The sequence below is a fragment of the Prionailurus bengalensis genome, chromosome D4 (assembly GCF_016509475.1).
Source record: "Prionailurus bengalensis isolate Pbe53 chromosome D4, Fcat_Pben_1.1_paternal_pri, whole genome shotgun sequence".
NCBI classification, from domain to species: Eukaryota; Metazoa; Chordata; class Mammalia; order Carnivora; family Felidae; genus Prionailurus; species Prionailurus bengalensis.
This window is the reverse complement of record NC_057359.1, coordinates 59,650,353-59,656,352: the sequence shown is the minus strand read 5'-3', so window position 1 is coordinate 59,656,352 and position 6,000 is coordinate 59,650,353.

The window sequence follows — 6,000 nt, the reverse complement described above, 5'->3', positions numbered from 1 at the left end:
TGTGGAGGACAAACCAAAAGGGCATATCTTTTGTCCCTCTGACATGAAGCCCTGAGAAGAATACGTCATGAGGAAACAATCCAACAAATCCAAATTGAGGGATATTCTGTAAAACAACAGGCCTGGTCTCTTAAAAAATGTCAGGGTTACAAAAGATAAAAAACAAAAACTGGAATACCATTCTAGATGAAAAGGCACTAAGGAGATGTGACAAGTAAATGCAGCTAGTGATCCTAGATTGAATGCTGAATCAAAAAAAAAAAGCTATAATGGACATTTTACAAACAATTGGTAAAGTAATTACCAGTTATTAAATAGTAATGTATATTATGTCTCTCTCAATGGGATGGAGACCCCTAAAATGTGGGGTGACGATCAGGTAGAAGCTGGAGGAAGGTTGGGGTCAGTGCCAGGGCAGGGGCAGAGGTGCCTGGCTGGCTCAGTTGGTAGAGCATGAGACTCTTAAACTCAGGGTCAAGAATTCAAGCCCCACATTGGGTGCAAAGCATGCTTTAAAAAAAAAATGGGAAGGAAGTAAGTATGGGGACATACAGAATTTTCCTTTTTTTGATAACTGTCCCTGGTTGTAAATAGCCCATTGGTTAGTTAGGTTCTATGGATATTTTGAGGTGGGTGGCCTGATGAACCTGTCTGTATTCAGTCAGGGGGTTGCTGTGGGACCTTTTGCCTTGATCAAGTTTTCATTGCTCAAACCTGTTGTCTAAAAGCAGCCTCTACATTGTACTAATGTTAAACTTCCCAAGTATGATCATTTCATTGTGGTTTTGTGGAGGAATGCCCTTTTTCTTTGGAGATGGGCTGAACTATTTAGGAGTAATTCAACACAATGCTTCAAAATTCTCAAATGGATTAGCACAATTAGATAAGAGTGCAGATGTGGCAAAATGCTAACAATTAAAGATTCTGGGGTTGATTGTATTATTCTTGCAATTTTTCGGTAGTGTGAAATTTTTCCAAATAAAAAGGGAAAAATTATAAATGCATCCATTCCTCCCCAGCCTCCAAGAAAAAGACCAGAAAAGAGGAAGTCCTTTAAGTTGAACATCTCTGAGTCTACCACAACTAGCTGTGTGACCTCAGAGCCCTCGTCTCCTCAGCTGGAAAATGGCAGTGTTAAGGCCCAACGTGAGTGTTTCTACAGGACGTTGGCAGATACCATTGGTGTGAAGCCTGGAGCACAGTGGCCAGTACACTGTTCTCTGTGTTCTCAGTGTTCACATCTGTTCTCTCCTCTTCCTCCAGCCTAATCAGAATCCAATTAACTGGCCACTGAGGGAGATTTGCTCAGGATAAATAGGAGTGCACAACTGGAGGCTACATGGTGCCCTGCAGGGACACTTACCACAGGCAGCCTGCCTGCCTGCCTGAGTGAGATGCAGGCAGCCTGACCCTCTGAAGATCAGACCACAAGAACAAAAAGTCAAAACTGCCTTCACACACAACTTGTTGGCTCATGTCATGGATTGGAGCTCAGAGATGAGCTGGAGCTTCTCAAAGTGGGGTCCCTGTCCCATCTGAGGAGAATCAGCTGTGGTTCATGTAAAAATGCAAATTCCTGGGCCCCACCCACTAGGATCTGAGTCAGCTTCTCTGTAGTGGTTTGGGAGTATACATTCTGACTGTTTTCTAGGTGATTCTCAAGCCTGAGCTCCCGGACCCACACTGCGGCCATGGTGGATGTGCCACTTTATAGCAAAAGTGGTCTATTGGAGAAGTGAATTCCTATGGTGAAAGCCTAACAATAACATAAAAAGGTTATCCACTACAAAGATGTCCACAAATGGGAACAAATGGAAATACGAATAGAGCTATAAAAATAAAAGCTGGAAATTCATGAAGAAAGCAATACTTTTCTCTGGGTTTGCTAGCTCCAGATCCAAAGTATATGAATGAAATGCTGCTCCAGTCTTGGGGGTGAAGTGAGCCCACAGTCTAGAGTCCCCAAGTTCATCACTCTCTGAACATTAGGACCAAATGAATCAGAGTGGGCACTGAGGACTGGGCAGAAGGATCCTTTTCACTCACCATGACTCTGGGAAGCTGAAAACCAACAGCTCCCTCCTCTGAACATGTGCAATAAGCAGTGATTCTTCAGCACCTTGTAAACTCCAAGAGCTCCAGAAATTCCAGTGACCTAGAGGCTCACTGAGATTCTGCCCCCATCTGCCAGTGCTCTCCAAGCTGTACCCATTGGCCTTAAGGGACTCCATCTGAGTATGATCATTCTCTTGGATGCCAGCTTGGTGAAAGAAGCTGATACCTGGTTTCCTGGTGACTTGGTAAGGACTGGTTAGTGGTTGTTCGATGTAAAGTGGCTGAGCTCTTCTCTAAGCCCAGATCAGATCTTTTGGCCTTGAAAGTTCCCTCTGATCTACAGAATCCCCTATTCCCAGCAGGCATTTACCCCTAGGGTCTGAGTTATTTGGGGAGACTCAATATCCTACACTCAGCCCTAGGGAAGGAAAGAGAAGGACACACAATTGGGCAGTCTCCACCACCCCACCCCCAAACTGAGACAGAAGACAGACTGCCATTTGCAACTTTAACTCTTTCCTGGCTTTGGCTAAGACCAATGTATCCCACTTAGGAAAGCCTCAGATGGCAGCATGGTAACCATTTTAATTCAAGGAAAAACATAAAGTGTAGTGGGAGAAAACTATGCATGAAAAGTGACTTTTAAAAACTGTCTTTAGGGGCACCTGGGTGGCTCAGTTGGTTGAGCATCCTACTTTGGCTCAGGTCATGATCTCGTGGTTCTTGAGTTCAAGCCCCACAGCGGGCTTGCTGCTGTCACCCTGTCAGAGTAGAGCCCACTTGGGATCCTCTTTCCTCCCCCGCTCTGCCCCTTTTCCGCTCACGTTCTCTCAAAAAATAAATAAAACATTAAAAAACTTGTCTTTAAATGTTACAGCCAAAGTGAGAGGATGGAAACTGCATCAAAAGAACATTTTTTTGTGCAGGATATAAATCACTTTCCCAACTGTGGGGCTTAAAGTAATAAATTTCACCTTTTCAGGAACTCCGAAGTTTACTTTGGAGATGAGGAGAAGCAGATTAAACTCTTCAGATTTACAGTTGTACACACTAGCACAAAGCGATTCACATCAGAACCCATGTAAGTGTGATCATGGAGGTTTCAATGTTTGCTGCCTCTTGCCTTCTTTTTTCAGTTGTTCCCTACAAAGCAAAAAGCCCTCTCGGCAAAGCTGGTCAGTAACATCTGGCCTTGCACAGGAGTGGTGCTCAGTGGAAGGAAGGGAGAAAGGAAGGCAGCAAGGAGGAAAGTCTGCAATGATTCTCCAAGGGTGACAAGTGCCCTTTTGCATGTGGAATGTCTGGGCTTTCTCAGTGGTGTGGTTTATTAGGGCCTGAGGTGATAACTCATACATAAGAACGATGATTTGTTGGATCTCTATTGGATTCGATTCCACACACAGTCACTCAGGGCCTAGCTTTTGGCAGGCACTGAGCAAAGCCTGGGGGTGGACAGAAATGAATAATGCACAGTCCCTGCTACCTGCCCTCCAGATGTCTCTCAAGGACAAGAGAGTCACATATTCTGGGCACCTGGCATCCAAGAAGCAAAGAAACCTGAATGTGAGACCCCCAGAGAAAACCTGGTATGCTAGTGGGCTTGTATTTAAGCCCTCCTCCACTGCAGCAAAAATGCTGCTCTGTTCTTGAACACCACTTGCCTCTTAACACAGCACAAAGCAAAACAAAGCAAGGATAGCCTCCCTTCTCCACCTCTGCTACCCACCTGCTCTAGTCTGCATCAACTTTGGCCTGCCCTGGTGCTGGTTCCTCACAGAAGCAGTGTGACTTGGCCTAACCAGCCCTGGAGACACCCCTGATATTCACTGCCCCAGTCTCCTTGGGACCTGGGCTGACCTAATGTACCCCCCACCTGTGGTTTCTTTCTGCCACACTTTCCACTTCTTCCTTGCCCACGGGCTCCACAGCCCCTTTCTGCTGGGCCTTCAGGTTGCCTGACCCAGAACTTTATGCCCTCAGACACTTGTAGTCCATTTCTGGCTCTTCCCAGACTACCTTGTCCTATTGGCAATAAGCTTCAGGTGCCAATGGTAGCCTTCAAGACTGCTATCAGACTGATGGTTGGGACTGAAAAAGCTATTGTACCCAGTGGGTTTGCAACCTCTATAATTTATGCTATAATTGCCAGATGTTTGACCATTAGGATGCATCACTGAAAAGCAATTCAACTAATTTGCTTTCCTAGCACCTACATATATATCAGGCCCCAAAAGACAGGTCATTGTTGTTATCTAAGGAACTTTAAAACTGGTTCTCAGACTTTAGCTCCAGCAGAATTACCTGGAAGGCTTGCTGGGCTATAACCCCTAGCTTCTAATTCTGAAAGTCTGGAAGTCAGAATGACAATTTATACTTCCTTTTATTTTTTCCTTCCTTCCTTTCTTCTTCCCTCCCTCCCTTCCTCTTCCTTCTTCTCTTTTTTTCCTTCTTTCTTTCTTCTCCCCTTCCCTGCCAATAATTTGTATTACTAACAAGTTCTCAGGTGAAGCTGATGCTCTGGCCCAGGGACCTCACTTTGAGAACCCCTGCTCTAGTCCAGTGGTTTTCAAACTTGGCTGCACATTGGACTCACTGAAGGGGTTTTTTAATTAAAAAAAAAAAAATACAATGCCTGAATCCACTACCAGAAATTCTGACTTAACTGGTCTTGAATACAGACTGGTCACTGGTACTATATAAGCTGTGTAGGTGATTATAATGTTCAGCCAGAGTTAAGAACATCTGCTCTTGTCCATTTCATTAGCAGAGGCTAGGCTAGGGGTTGGGAGCCTTTTTTATCTCCCACATGGACAGACAAATATAGGACACCCAGTTAAATTTGAATTCAGATAAACAATGAATAGTATTTCACTGTAAATATGTCCCAAATATTGCATGGATGTCTTTTTTTTTGCCATTATTGTTTTGTTTTTTCTAAATTTGGCAACCCTACTCTTAGACACTTCCATAACACAGAATGAGAAACAATGATCTGCCAGCTCCTATTTTATAAATAGTAAAAGCAAGGCCTCACAGGTCGCATAGGAAGTCAGAAGACAGCCAGGATAAGAACTCAGGAGTCTTGACCTCAGTCCAGAGCTCTTTTCCTTCCATCACACTTAACTGTGCTAAAGACACTTGTACCTTTTCTAGTTAGGAGGTCATTGTCATTTGCCTGGAGGTGACTTCAAAGGAATCAGTATGATTTATGTTCTCTCTGCTCCCATGCCAATCCTCACCTCCACCCCCTTTCTGCTGCTGCAGGTATCACAGAGGCTGTCCTAGGATGTGGCCATTCTCAGAGCCATATCTTTAATGGCCACCTCAGGGAGGAAGTGGACTGGAAGTGGTACCAGCAGAGACAGTCATGAGCAAGAGTGCATAATTGGGTAACACAAGGACAAGTGGGATTTGGCACAGGCAAACTTCAGGCAAAGCATGTTGGGAGAGGCCCACTTAATTCGCAGAGACACTCAGAATTAGTTGTAAATTCTCTGGGAAGAGATCAAGGCAGCGGCATAAACAGTTCAATTAAACTGTCGGCTCAGTGCTCAATGTGTGGTAATGGTCAAAACACAGCCTTTAATCTAGATATAGAGGATTATCTTTCGACCCATAATGAGATTCCTAAGATTAGTTGTACCCGAGGTGGAGAGAATAGAGCTGGCTCAGTGACACAAGGACAGGCTTGCATTCCAGCATGACTGGGACTCTTGTGGAAGGGGGCTACCTGGATGCCACAACCTTCTTGGAACTCCCTTCAGATGCTGGGAAGACAGGCATAAATCTCATTCTGCTTCCTCTGCTTTAGAGACATAGCATGGGAACAGAACACCAGAACACACTTGCTTCAAAAACTTTCAAAAAAAGTCTGATATGCTCCCACCTCCAGATCAAAGTTAATAGCCACTAGCACCGGGTCCACGGCAGAGATGTCAAGCTTTA